Source organism: Uranotaenia lowii, chromosome 1, assembly GCF_029784155.1.
Source record: "Uranotaenia lowii strain MFRU-FL chromosome 1, ASM2978415v1, whole genome shotgun sequence".
Taxonomy (NCBI): domain Eukaryota; kingdom Metazoa; phylum Arthropoda; class Insecta; order Diptera; family Culicidae; genus Uranotaenia; species Uranotaenia lowii.
Window position 1 is genome coordinate 210,406,788 of NC_073691.1, and position 13,823 is coordinate 210,420,610.

A 13,823-nucleotide genomic window follows, 5' to 3' on the forward strand; every position below is an offset into this window, starting at 1 on the left:
GATATGATCTCATGGATCTATAGAGCAATATCGAGACCCAGAATATGCTATGCGGCTCTTGTTTGGTGGCCCAAAACTCTACAAGAAACTACACGAAAACATCTACTTAAATTACAAAGAGTAGCATGTCTTTCAATAACAGGAGCGTCTAAATCGAATCGTTCATTTGCACCCGAGGCATTGCTACACTTTTTGCCTCTACCTGAGTTCGTACTATGTCTTGATTTCGTCTACAACTGACATCTCAATTAATGACAATCAGACAAATATTAAATTGGGTTATTCCACAATAGATCACATAAATTGGTCGCTGCATGACCACTACAGCGGAACAAGAAAAACATTGTATGGGATTTTCATCCTTTTGAATAAATTATCCCTAAATAAAAAAAAAATAATGTGAGAACCAAACCCAACGCAACGTTCTTATTTCGACTTGCCAGTCCGATAACTTAACCAGTGTAACAACTGAGTCAGTTAGCAAACAAAACGGTGTTTTTTTCATCCTCCTTTGTCTTTGACAACTTCTCCAAATCAAGTTGATTAAATGTTAAAGACACGTGAATTTGTGATTTTTGGAGGCCTTCTTTCAGCCAGATTGCTGATTCAAAAATGAGGCACGATATTTTTTCAGCGTTTTTTCAGCAATAAATTGTTTGTTGGGTTACCTCAAAGACGCGAAGACTATTTTGAAAAAAGTTATCATTTAATGACAAGAAATGATGATGATATTGTTTCTCGCATCGTGAAGTAATTGTTTTAAAGTTTTTTTATTTTCATTAAAAATTTAAAAAATTGAGCAATAAATGTACAAATTTTTACATTTTCCGATGCCGTAAAAAACCTTACCCAGTATGACGATTCACCTTTCAAATCTCGTTTTCATATGATGGAATATGATTGTTTTATATCATTTTGTATTGTTGAAATTTCAAAATTTCATCCATCCGAATATTATTTTTTATGATTTCATCTAGTAGAATTTGGTGTAGTATTTTTTTACCCCTAAATGCACCCTTATGATTTTTCTTTAAAAACATTTTTGACAAAAATTGTGTAAGATTTAATTCGAACATCAATTAGAATATAAAAAACTATTATCTTTCGAACGTTTTCATTTGATTTTCATTTAAAACAAGGTTTGTTGCATTTTACCCCCTTTTCTAAATAGGATGATTTTTCTGACTACGTCAATTTGATGTCCCATCAACCTTAAAACTGTTGATGGACATTAAGTTTTGAGAAGCCATTGAAGTTGAAAAGTGCTGCATGATGCCCCAGTTGACTGTTACAGTAGGCGGTGACTCGGTGGCATCGCACATGTTTTTTTCGATCCAATGAAAATTATTGATTATTTCTTTATTTAAATAGGAATTTTGTGAAAAACTATTTCAAAGTAGACGGATGTGTGCAGAATGTATTAAAATGCAGAATGTACTTGCTCGTGAAAGCTTGTTGTTTTGGTTTTACTACTGCCTAAAATTTGCTTCGAGCGAATGTGTTGAATAGCCTGTTTGTGTGACTGAAGTAAGCTCTCACTGGGCAAGAAAAATAATGTGTTAATCTAATAGATAGATAGGCCAAGAATTTGTTTTATATTAATTTGAGGATCTGCATTTTATGTAATTGGGTTTTGTATGTCCAATAAATTAAATTAGCGAAGATAGATAATCGTAATGTTTTGGCTAAAATATTTGAGGCAGCGTCTTAGTTTGGCAACGTTGTTGGGAGGTTTTTTTTTTTTTTTTTTTTTTTTAATGTCTTTATTTGTGTCAAATCATGATTACACTTATATTACATTATTGCATTAAACTAGGTGTTCAGCTCAATAATGAACTGTTCATAGCCCTATAAGTAACAAGATTATAAAAATTTATTTATAAGATTTAAATTTGCTGAGCGCAATCAAGTTTTTAATGTAGGAGAACATCCTGTAATAGCAAAAATATTTTATACTTAAAACTAAACACTTTCTTAAAATTAAACTAAACATAAAGAGAACGAATCTCTGCGATGGAAGACTGCATCGATTTGCCTCTGAAGTTGGAGATGATTTTGTTGGCCATCTCTTCGATAGATTCAATGCCTGCAATCCGATGAAGATCTTCGGTGCTGTGCCAAGGTGGAAGCCGCAAAATCATTTTCAGAACTTTGTTCTGAATCCTCTGGATGACTTTCTTCCTCGTCGCGCAGCAGCTAGACCAAATCGGAACTGCATACATGATCGCTGGTCGGAAAACTTGTTTGTAGATGAGCATCTTATTTCGCAGACACAACTTGGATTTCCTGTTGATGAGAGAATAAAGAGATTTAGTGTATTTATTACATTTAGATTGAATATCTTCAATGTGATTTTTAAAAGTAAGATTCCGATCAAGTGTAAGTCCCAAGTACTTCACGTGATCAGACCATTCTAATGAAACCCCATTAAAAGTTATGGAATGATTTTCATTAGGTTTTAAAAAATTTGCTCTTGGCTTATGGGGAAATAAAATAAGTTGAGTTTTGGAAGCGTTAGGAGAAATTTTCCACATTTTCAAGTAATTCAAAAAGGAATTTAAATTTTGTTGCAATCTACTGCGTACCACCCGTAAATTTCGACCTTTTGCTGAAAGCAAAGTATCATCAGCAAATAATCTTCTACCTTTTCCTTCTGGTACATCAGGAAGATCAGAAGTAAAAATATTGTATAAAATTGGCCCAAGTATACTGCCTTGAGGGACACCAGCTCTAATGGGTGTCCTTTCAGAGTATGAATTTTGATAGCTTACTTGTAAGGTTCGGCTAGTCAAATAATTTTGAATAATTTTGGTGAGATATACAGGAAAATCAAATCGAGCTAATTTAGCTACTAAACCTTTGTGCCAAACACTGTCAAAAGCTTTTTCAATATCAAGAAGAGCAACACCAGTTGAATAACCTTCAGATTTGCTAGCGTTAATCATATTAGTTACACTCAAAAGTTGATGTGTAGTAGAATGTCCATGACGAAAACCAAATTGTTCATCAGGGAAAATGGAATTCTGATTAATGTGAATCATCATTCTATTCAAAATAACTCTCTCAAATAGTTTACTTAAAGATGGAAGCAAACTAATTGGTCGATAACTTGAAGGCTCTGAAGCACTTTTTCCAGGTTTCAAAATTGGAGTTACTTTGGCATTTTTCCATTTATTGGGAAAATAGGCCAAGTGAAAACATTTGTTGAAAATTTTAACTAAAAAATTTAAAGTGCTTTCAGGCAACTTTTTAAGAAGAATATAGAAAATCCCATCTTCCCCTGGAGCTTTAATATTTTTAAATTTTTTGAAAATCAATTTAAGTTCATCAATATTTGTCTCACAAGAACTTTCAAACACATTTTGCTTAGAAAGAATATCATCAAATTCTAGGGAAATTTGAGCATCAATTGGACTTACAACGTTTAAATTAAAATCATGAGCAGACTCAAATTGTTGGGCTAATTTTTGAGCCTTTTCTGAATTAGTTAAAAGAAGTTTATCCCCATCTTTAAAAGTAGGAATTGGCTTCTGGGGCTTTTTCAAAATTTTAGTTAATTTCCAAAATGGCTTTGAGTAGGGTTTTATGTCCTCTACTGCTTTAGCAAAATTTTCATTACGAATGAAATTTAAACGACGTTTGATCTCTTTTTGAAGGTCGCAATAAATTAATTTCAAATAAGGATCTCTAGTACGTTGATATTGGCGTCGACGAATGTTTTTCAGTCGTATCAAAAACTGAAGATCATCATCAATTAAAGGTTGATTGAATTTATGTTTAACTTTAGGTATTGAAGCGGCTTTAGCATTGACTATTGCAGTTGTCAAATTTTCTACAGCCAAATCAATATCTTCTATTGAATTCAGTGGAACGTTTACATCTAAATTACGTTCAATAAAATTCATATATCGCTCCCAGTTAGCCTTTTGAAAGTTAAAAGTTGATTTTAAAGGGTTTTCAATGGGACTTTGGGATAAAGAAAATGTTACTGGAAGGTGGTCTGAATCGAGGTCCGCATGAGTAACTAATTGACTACAATGCTCGCCTAAATCCGTTAGAACCAAATCAATTGTGGAGGGATTTCTAATTGAAGAAAAACAAGTATGCCCATTAGGATATTCAACAGTATAATAACCTGCAGAGCAGTCATTAAACAAAATATTCCCATTTGAATTTGATGAAATATTATTCCAAGATCGGTGTTTTGCATTAAAGTCACCAATAATAAAAAATTTTGATTTATTTCTGGTGAGTTTTTGTAAATCTCCCTTCAAAAAATTTTTCTGTTCACCGCTACATTGAAAAGGCAAATATGCGGCAACAATTATAATTTTCCCCATAGAAGTTTCTAATTCAATTCCAATTGTTTCTAAGACTTTTGTATTGAAAGAAGGAAGAAGTCTAAATTTGAGACGACTATTGATGACAATAGCTACACCCCCACCTTGTCGATCAAGTCGATCATTTCGTAAAATTTTAAAGAAAGCATTGCTTTTCAAGCTATTGTCTGGCTTTAAAAAAGTTTCAGTGATGGCAGCAATATGTATGTTTTGAGTTTTCAAAAATAAAAAGAACTCGTCTTGGTTAGCCAGCAAAGATCTAGCGTTCCAATTCATAATATTTAAACATCTATTTGGATCCATGAGGGAATCGTAAGGTCATAATAATTTTGTTAGCATAATTAAAAGAAGTTTGGAAAGCTTCAAACATTGAATTTGCTTTCAACATAAGTTGCATCATTTCCATTAAATTTTGATGCAAAAATTTTAATTTTTCCTCAGTAATCTCACCCAAATCAACAAAATTGTTAGAATCAGAAGAGGAAGGAGAAGAAAAAGTATTTGAATTTCGGGGATTTTCCCAAGCCTTCGCATGAACGTTGAGACTTGGTTTTTTCCCATTTTTATTAGTTAAACCTGAAGAGGGCAACCCATTTTCAACCACCTCTGAGAACGATAAACAACGAGTCTGGGGCGCAGAATCAGCCCAGGTAACATTAAAGTCATTTCGGGTATTACCCAGCCGTGATTCCAATGTAGACCGAGGCTGAATGCGAACAGGCAGGTTGTTTGCCGGCCCGACGTGTGAAGACGAAAAAGAGGAAGGAGGAGAAGAAACTTTTCTGGAAACTTTGGGTTTTTTCCTAGAAGCAATAATTTTTGCCCTGATGGGACAGTCTAGCGAATTCGAGGAATGATTACCTGCGCAATTTGCACACTTAAAAAATTCTGTTTTTGGCTTATCACCACCAAAAAGGCATTTAGATTTTTCATGATCGAAAATCGCAAAACATGCATCTGGCATTCATTCTACAATTTTTAGTGCCATGACAAAAAGCTTGACAACGACGACATTGCGTAATATTTTGAAGAAAATTGGTAGAAGATTTACGAAAAGGTTCGAATTTGACTCGACAATGAAACATAAGACGAGCCTTTTCAAGAATTTGCAAATTATTAACCTGATCCTTTTTAAAATGGAACAAATAAAGTTCAGGAGCAAAACCAACACTACTGATATTATTCGTGTTGGTTCTTTTCCTCATTTGAATTACTTGAATTGGAGAAAAACCTAACAAAGAATTTAATTCAGCTGTGATCTCATCCGGTGTCTGATCGCCAGTGAGACCACGAAGTACAACTTTAAATGGACGATCACTTCTAGTGTCGTACGTAAAAAATTGGTGTTTTTTATTATTCAAATAATTTAAAACCTTTTGAAAATCATTAAAAGATTCCGCCAATATACGAGCAGTTCCCCTTCGACCGATCTGAAAAGAGATCTTCACATCCTTGACGGAAGTGACGATTTCTTTTCGAAAGGCATTGAAGTCAGGAATCGTGACCGTTATTGGTGGAATCTTTTCGTTTTTAAGAGTATAAGAAGAAGGTTTCTTAGTACTCTTATCAGAATTAAATATGAATATTTCCTCATCACCGATGTTATGAAGGACATCGAATGAATTGGAAATTTCAACTTTTTTGGCAGATGGCCCTGGATTAGGTTCAGCAATCCGTTTTCTTCCGGCCCTTGAGCCGGCCGAAGACTTCCCCATGCTGGAAAGAAAAGAGAAAATATGAATAAAAGAAAATGAAAATAATTTTAGCACTGAAAAGTGCTGATTGAAATACAGGTAAGGAAAAATAAATAATGTAAAATGTTCCTGCAGGTACACAGCAACGATACGATGCTCCGGCGTACGTGTTGACGGCTCAACGGTACAGATGGAAGTGATTGTTGGGAGGTTAGTTTCCCGGGAAACCGACAACTGATAGTTCAAGGATTGCTACGACAAAAACTATTTTTCGCTTTCTACTGGTGAACCGCTGGAAATTGCTGAAGCCATCTAATGGCTCAATGATAAGTATCCTTTTGTAATAGTTGAAAAGCGAATTATTTTAATATTTATATTAGTTTTGTATTTAGTGTTTTATATTTGAGTCACATTATTAGCTTTCCAAAACTATTAATTTGGTAGAAATCGGTTGAGAAACAAAAGAGTTTTAGCGAAAAGGGTGTTTGCCGTCATTTGACCGCTCGTGGTGTGAATATACAACATGCGTTATTCAAAAACCACAAAACTTAGAAAAATATTTATAAAAATGCCAAAATACTTGCATTTTGAAAATAAAAAATAGTCCTGCACTTAAATTTGCGAAAAAAAATTGGGCGTAATCATCATTTAAAGTTCAGCCTCCGGTAAGTTTAGTGTTGAGCATTCCTAAAAATATGAAAAAGGTGGAAAAATAAAAAAAAGAACCACTTATGTTTTTCATCAACAATCAACATAACCCTTTGAAATTTTCTTATGTTGATGCAAATCATCCCACTAAATATAACTGCTTTGAGGCGACTTATCGGATTCCACAAAAATTTAAAATAATGTGGAAAACATAGATTCCAGAATGGATTTGGATCCGAAAAAACAGTAACTTTAATCTTTCCTGTCAATAAACTACTATTTTCCAGATTCAAACTGTAGATAGCAGCACTATTTTGCTGTTGAACGAAATTTCGCCCCATTCTCAATTTAAAGCTTAAACAATGCATATTGGGTGATTTTGGTCAACAAATGAGAATTTAGTGCCGGGTAAACGGTTGGGAAATTCCAAGATCATTCAAGCAAATACTCAGATTTACCTGCTAGAATAAACATTTCAGAAGTTGTCCCGCACAAACCCGCCAAAATCAGGACATTTCGATTTTTCCATAAAAAATCTGAGCAAAATCCTGACTTGGAGGTCGCAGCAAGCCGTGCTCGAGAGCATACGTGTTTGTTTTCGCAGTCGCGTTTCTCCCGTTTGTTTTCTCGCGAAAATAAATTATGTGATTTTTATCTAGTTCGGAACTTTTGTTTCGATCGATAAATTTTAAAATTGATCGAAATGCATATTGGTGTTTTATTGTGCTGGACGGATCTCGCGAGAGGGAAGAGGTATGTGCAGAATTTTGTACAATATTTGTGAATTATCATTAAAATTTGACCTAAATAAGTCGATTACTCTGAGTAGAAGAAAGGAAAATTACAATCTGAATACCAGAACGACAAATTCTTTCGATTTGTTTGCTCGTGTTTGCACTTGTTTTTACCAATGTTAGTGCAAAAAATTGATTGACTGTTGATGTTTTGAATTTGACCGGAACCAGGATGAATAAGGAGACAGCACTGGCGGAAACCTATCACTTTGCAATGGAGATTGCTGAGATCGTTTCTTTTTGGAAATATTTCTTTAACATCATATTTAATTATTCATTTGATTATCCCTCTTGTTTGCCAAATAGGATTTTCCAATAAGAAAATTTCTCCACCTTCCCTCACCTTTCTGAATACAACACCCTGGGTCGTATGAGTTCTTTGCATCTGAAAACTTCATTTTGTTGTATCAGATTATCCCAATTATGATTACATTGACTTTTCACGGTGTGCATTCAGGTACCATACTTATTTTTGAAATCAACACTTGAAATAAGTGTTGCATCCAGATTTTTAACACAAAAGCTTTTCAAAGTGGAATTTGAGTGTTTCATCTGATTTAGCACATATTGATTTTAACAATATCTGGACATCCTGGCTGACATCACTACTGGTGTGAAGCAATCATGCAACACTTCGCTACGAACAAGCAGTAATGTCAGTGGAATTGATAACTTTTCAATGCCAAAAGACATAACTCTATTAAACAGCTATTTTTTCGCCTAATAAGAAAAGAGATTACGGTCTAGGACAAAGTTGTTAAGTGGAAAATTTCTTTTTAAAAAATTATAAACTGGCGCAAAAATTATACGCAGACTTGGTTCCACAGAAAAATTCAACCGAATGTTCAAATCATCGTAAAAATTTGTGAAAATATATTGGAATGCATATTCCAACTTAAATTTAGTCATCACGAAAATCCGTCCAATTTCCCTCGAGGGTCCGGAAAGTTAAATTAACGAACAGCTTTGTTGTTGCTAGTGCTGCTTGCAAGAGTAAGCGAGAGCAAGCAAGCAAGCAAAAAAAAAAAACAACAGGAAATGGAAAATTTTCCCAGCACGTCAGCTTACGCTTCGCCAAGCATTCCCATCCACGTCATTTTACTTATACTATAGGAAAGGATTTATATCCCTTTTGGTTCCCAACCTTTCCTTCAGTCTCCTGTCAGCAAGTCCCCCGAACATTTCCCTTGCTTAGCGAGTGAACATAACACAGCACAGCACGGTTAAGTGGTTTCAACGATTTCGCCGGGCTCCATAATGCTTTCTCATTGCATTATTGGTGGATGCAACTCAGCTTCATATGGCGGCAGGATTAACACTATCGGTAGTCAACCGGAGTAGTTTTCCCCCAGTATTTATGAACTAGTGCGGTTGAATGTTGAATGCTTTAATGAACCATTGTCTGAGTATACAAAATTAACAATAGTCGATTGTGTCCGATAATTTGGCAAAAAAATCTTGACGATATCGATTGACCGATTGAAAATTACAACAACATATATCTAAGAATAGTTTCGTTTTTTCAATGACGACCGTCATAAATTTGTGAAAACAACTGTTGTTTGGCCACTCGCCGCGCACGAAACTTATCCCGGAAGGATGATTTTTGAGCACCAAACCATGAAGAATGTGGGATGTGGTAGAAAGTGGTTCCATGATTCACGCCTCAAAAGGATGGGTTAGGTTAGGTATGCGACAGGAAACTTCACGTGAGAAAGTGGAATAATTTCTCATCACGAAGCCAGCTGTTGGGGGTTTCACCTTTCCGCTGATGCGGGACACATATGTGCCGGTAATTTATCATTTGCCAAAACCCAACTGCCGTAAGCACACAGTTAGGAAGATCCGTTTTGGGAGCCTTGTGACATCTTATTACGTTCGAGAAGAAAAAATGGGTTCACTGGTGTTGGTACATTTTAAGTTCAATGAAAATCCCATTTTAAATGTTTGTGTTTTTTTTTCATGTAATTCTGTTAAATAACAAAAAACTTTTTTTTCTTCCACAGAAAGCTCCAAACATCAATCGAGATCCACCGATAATCGTAGCGTAGACCATAACGAGGACAAACGTTTCCCCATCCAAATTTGCACGCTTAACCGAATTCAACGTAAGAGAGCAGTATTTGTAATCCGTGCGACAAGCTGATGTCTTGAAAGTGAGTTTGAAACTTTATAATGTCTGCGTTGGAACTAAAAAACTCCTGAAATATAAATAGGTGCATCGTTTGGGAAAACTCAAATCAAGCGCTGAAGAATTTTAAACAACGTATAGCGCACATTAAGTAGTAAATATAAAGTTGGATAAATGTTTTATATACCAATAATACTCATGATAAAAGGTTAAAACCAACTGGATGTAGGTGTTAAACTAGTCACCAAAAAATAAAAAAAAACTTCGTGTCATTTGTAGCAAGCAGCAAATAAATAAATGAATCGTGGAAAAAAACATAACTATTTACAGAGCGATAAAAACACACTCACACAGACACAAAACACATACTCACAAAAGCGTACACTTCAAGTGAACAATTGATAGGAACGGTATTAAGCCCGAAACTATGAATATAGCGTTTTAAACTAACAATTTATGCCTTCCCGAAAATAAAAAGTGAAAAGAGAATTATAAAGATGTTTTTACCAAAAAAATAAAAACCGGAAACCAAAACGAAACAAAAATCGGCCCAAGTAGGCCACGAAGGTTGATTAAGATTTGAACATTTTTTGATACATCAAAATTAGAGTTTAATACACGGCTAGAAAGACGAATCCAATTCGTCGACTCTTATTTACCCACGAAACGTTCACCAAAACCAAGTTAGAGCCTTTTCATATTGATTCGTTCATCAAACCTCTGAAACGAACCAAATAAATTTTTCAAATCACTTATTTAGAGCACACAATTTATTGAAGTATGGAGCAATTTTATAAAGCGTCTAAGCGCCAACACGTTCGTTGGCGGAAGTCGATCAACCCTAAGCACCCTAAAAAGGAAATATTTTAATTTATTCGAAAAAAAAACAGTAAAATTTAAAAAGTGGAAATAGTCCAAAACCAAAAAAAAAAGAAATTGGGGTAAAGCTTGATTCTACATTAACACTTAACAAATGGAAAACAAATGGAAGAACAATACAAAATTGCGTGACAGCACCGTGAATTTGAGAGGAGTCGCGTTACGTGAACCAAAACGACTCTATTCACCAGGTAAAAACTTCAATATTTATAACACTAGGTCGTAGATTTAAACAATAAACGAAACAAAACATAGAGACTGTACCTACCGAGCAAAAACAAATAAGATCAGTTTTAAAAATAAAACGATTTATTGATTAGTATCATTAGGTAATTCTTCACCCGCATAAGACATAATCTTCAGTACTCCTCCGAACTTTTGTTACTCTTTTAACGATAATTGCTCTTGTAACAGAAATATTTGAATAACAATTGGAATAAACAACTTAGAAAAAGACGAGGATACAAACGCGTTTAAAACGTATTCACTGAAAAAGCGAGACATATGTATGTTTTACAAACAAAAACAAAAACTAGCAAAACGTAACACGTAACTGGTCAAAATAACATCCGTCAAACTCCATCACGACTCAAAGACCGCGAGCGTTTAACACACGAAAGTAGTAAATCAATAATCATCCCTAGGATTATGTGACCTTTATAAATATATATAGAAACAATACTTCTATGAAACTACGGGTAGGGCCTAGCAATCGATAGTAAATTGTATAAGCAAAAAAAAACATCATCCACACTACTGTATAGATCAGACAAACAGAAAAACTACCCAATCGATCAGCAAAACTGTGTCAGCGAAAACCCGTCAAACTCAAACTGTGGCGGCCATTTTGAAAACGTCAAAGTGATCTCCACTTGTTTGGTTTGTTTGAAACAGTTGAAAGAAGACAACAACAAAATCCCAAGCTTGAAACAATAGGTACTGAATGTGTAACACAACAATTTACATCCCAATTCGGTGGCCCCATATATCGGTGTGTGCAAATTTCCTGCGATAAAACACAAACAAACAAATAAAAAAATTAAAAAAAATAAAAAATGGAACAAAAATAATCGATGGAAAAACAACCAGGTGATGTGAAGTTTAAACACATTATTGAAAAATGTTTTTAAACCAAATTTTATTTTAATGACTTTTCACATAGTGAATTTCTATGTTTTATTTTGAGTACAATCAAACGAAATCGCAGCTAGCCATGCTCGAGAACGGACGTGTTTTATTATCAATTTTTCGCGTTTTCCTCCGGTTTGGTTTTCTGCTAATTGTAAACAAAAATCGTGAATATATTTTTTGTTTGTTTTGAGACCACTACTGTTTCGGTAGAAATTTTAAGTTTCAATTTGATCTGAGTTCAACAATCCTTTTGTGTTTTCGTGACATTTCAAGCTGGTTAGAATGGGCACCAGCTTGATGACTCCACGAACAACTGCGTGTGGTAATTCTTGGTAAGTAAGATTTTTGTTTAAGTTAGAAGCCATTTTTCGAGCGAGCGTCCCTCTATAGTCTACACAGACATTTTTAAACAACAATAAGTTTACCAAAAGCACTCGAATGCCAAAAACAGATAGTAAAATGTCCCAAATTAAATGAAACATGAAACAAGCACTGATCTTGATATTTTTCTCTAAAGAGAATCAGCTTTAATCCATCTCAAAGTTTTGTTTTACTCATGCTTGTATCAAATTATTAGTTATCATACAAATTTCTGAACTTCACAGCACCGAGTAAGAACTCACAAATCTTTCGAGAGTAACATTAAAATAATACAAAACTAAACAATAAAACCCATAACGAAACAAAAATTAAATCAGAATCGTACAATGTTTGTATCAATATTTATAACCATAGCTGATGTGAAGATTCAAAACATAAACACAAAAAAACCGTAACATAAGCTAGAATGATCAATCAATCAATCAGAGATCGAAATATACAATAGCGATAATTGTTTTAGAAGATTTCAATAACTGTTTAGCAATTACAAATGGAAGGAATTCATCCATTGAAGATGTATAAAACAATTGTGCACTTTTTCATAGGCGAAATCGCTGGTCGATTTTATTAGAGCAAAATGTATTGAAAGTATACTAAAAGAAAATTGATTTGAAAAAACTTCGTTTACCATGCGATACAGCTTTCGAAAATTGGAGAATTCACATTCGTCCACGTGGAAACATTGTTGTGCGTCTCCATGGTAACAAACAAAAACATTTTTCATAACTCCCAAGCTCCAAAATGGATTCTTTCGATCACCTTGAAAAGTCAACCATTCGCAATCCGCTGCTTCTTCGAACAAAAAACTGCTGAGCGGCTATTTGAGAGCAGCTACCCTACACTCCACATCCAAAAAGAAAACACAACGGCTAGAATTGTCAATTAATTGGACAAATCCTTCGATCCAACGAGTGTTTGTAAACTTTCCCCAAATTTTATGCCAATCTCAACACAATAACCGAAAAGGAATAAACACATTTCACATGTTCTTCCTTGCAAAAAAAAATGTCAGAGAATCTTTTAACAGGAAATAACAGAAGAAACAAACAAATACCTTAATGTGTTCATTTAATAAACAATATTAAACTATAATTTAAACAAAATAAATGACCCAGCCAAAAACCACACCGACCCAAAAGAGCACAGACATACACGAGAGCAAAACAGTAGGCGGCGATCGGACAGCAAGCCATTGGCTACCGAGAAGTGGAAAAAAAAGGTGTAACCGTAACAACCAAAAATCAGTCCCCGGTAAAGGATAAAAAAAACCAAAACAACCCAATTGGTGAAAAATTCCCCCAACCCTTCCTCTTTTCCAGAGTAGCGAAAAGGCAGTTGAATTAAGACAGTCGTGGTGCGTGCAGGCTTGGAATCAATGTCCATAATAAACAAACAATTGACACAAGAAGCATATATGTATGTCGGAAGAGGAAAACTTAAATAAAACATCAAACATCAGTAGAACAATCAAGGCAAAATATTGAAGATAAAAGAAAAACAATGTGTTGAAGGAATAATAAAATATGGTCATGGAGAAATTGTGTTTCTTGTGCGTTTTATTTTCAATTTGAAAGAAAGCTAATTTGAACATGCATCCCTGTCTATACTAAAATTAAATTATAAATATTTGATCGGGAAGCTCTCGGTCAAAACACACATGCAGAATCTAACTGAACAACATCGGCCAATCGTATACATATCTACATTGTGTCCTCTGTTGGCTGCTGCATCCCACCACTGCTTGCCCGGGACACGAGGCTGGATTTTGTTTAAACGAATTGGAGCAGAATTTATATGAAGGCTGTTCCAACCCACCCTCTAGCAC

General features: G+C 34.6%; 1 protein-coding gene across 1 annotated transcript in view; it reads left to right on the forward strand.

Moving 5' to 3' along the window:
• LOC129738348 (uncharacterized) overlaps window positions 1-13,541 on the forward strand; it is a 77,627-nt gene extending 64,086 nt beyond the window's left edge. The window contains exons 7-8 of the mRNA XM_055729532.1: window positions 9,483-9,632; window positions 9,693-13,541. The gene's annotated coding sequence lies outside the window, so the exon portion shown is untranslated. The remainder of the gene's footprint in view (window positions 1-9,482; window positions 9,633-9,692) is intronic.
• Window positions 13,542-13,823: the final 282 nt, after the last annotated feature.